The following is a 1,693-nucleotide window of genomic DNA, read 5'->3' as shown; positions in this document are numbered from 1 at the left end:
ACAAGAGAAACCGGACAGAGGGGTCTGGGACCCATATGAAACCAGGGGAGCTGAAAAAGAAGAGTACAGGATGGTCAAGGACCCATTGCAATCTAAGGAAGCACACGAACAAGGTGCCAAGATCCAAGTCATGTCAGAAACCCCTGAGAAGGCCAAAAGGGGTCAGCGACCCACCAGAACGGGAGAAAACTAACAGAACATGTCTGGGAGACCCCAAGGTATCTCAGAGGGGTCTGGGATCCATATAAGAAGTTGGGATACAGAGAACGTTTGAAAGGTTCAGGCTCCGGCCTAAAAAGAAAAGAAGATGCAGAACGAATTGTGAAGACACTGAGGCGTCCCAGTGGGGTCTGGGGCCCATGCAAAAAGAAGGGGGAAGAAGTCAAAATAAAAGGACGCCGGCCCATTGTTAAACACATTTGTTTAACAACAAAAACTACAGCCATGTCTGGCAGGAGAGTAAACCAGACTTGATAATACATTTTTGTGAACTTTGCTTTGGATGATTGTTTTCTTGTGGGACACAGCTGCAGATGAAAAAAGAAAAAGCTACAGTCAAATCTGGCAGGAGAGTGAACCAGATTGGCTATGTGATATTTGTTTTGTGAAAGTGCAACTGGTTAAAACAGGAGCATTTGCAAATCAAGTCTGACAGGATAGGGAACCAGACTTGATAAGACATTTGCGAGATGAAAGAAGAAGAAGATGGGAAAGGACTCCCCCTGATAACTGGGAATTGTGATTTATTGTCAAGACTTGAACATTAAGATCCGAACATTTAGGTTGGAGGCCAGAACAGGATCCAGGAGGTCACAGTTTTCCTTAGTTAATTTATTGTGTAAAGGACGGAAATAGGTTTGGACACAGGATGGTGGACATTTTATGTTTTTGGACTACCTGACAGAATCCTTAGTCTTTTTGTTGAGGTAGGGAAACTCCTCTTAGAAATAGGATCGGATAGGTTTTTCCTTTTCTTTATCTTTAATAAATGTATTTGCCAACAAATATGCCACCTCTATGTCACCCGTACTTCTGCACCCTTACAGCCCCAAGAATGCCCAAAGATAGCTCTTCATTTTTGGGGGAGGTGTCTGCTGAACTGCTTTAACCATTTCAAGTTGGGATTGTACCAAACCATTCCCCGAAAAGAACCCAAATTATTTCACAGCTGACTGAGCCAAATGCATTTTCTGGGGTTGTCGATCAAACTAGCTTATCTAAGGGCTCATGTGACTTCATATAAATGGAACACATGTTCCTCACAGGTTTGACTGTGGATTAATGTATCATCAAGGTATGCGCCACAGAAGTGGGAAAAGGGCCTCAATACCTTGTCCATCAGTTGTTGAAATGTTGCGGGTCCCTCGTGAAGCCTCAAGGGAAGGACTTTAAATTAGAATAATCCCCTGGGAGTCAGAGAGCGGTCTTCTGTTTATCAGCGGGATTCAAAGGCTCCTGCCAATAGCCCTTAGTCATATCAATCATAAAGATAAAGACAGCTGATCCCCAGTCTGTCAATCAGATCATCAGTCTGTGACATTGGATAATTGTCAAACTGGAATACGGCATTCAGTTTTCTGAAGTCTATACAGAATCTACACGGCTGATCTGGTATGGCAATAAGGACTACTGGCGAGAACCATGGACTTTCCTATGGTTCTATTATGTCCGCCTCTAACATTTTCTTCACTTC

This window comes from Ambystoma mexicanum, chromosome 3p (assembly GCF_040938575.1).
Source record: "Ambystoma mexicanum isolate Mex_15411 chromosome 3p, UKY_AmexF1_1, whole genome shotgun sequence".
Classification (NCBI taxonomy): domain Eukaryota; kingdom Metazoa; phylum Chordata; class Amphibia; order Caudata; family Ambystomatidae; genus Ambystoma; species Ambystoma mexicanum.
This window is presented reverse-complemented; position numbering follows the sequence as displayed.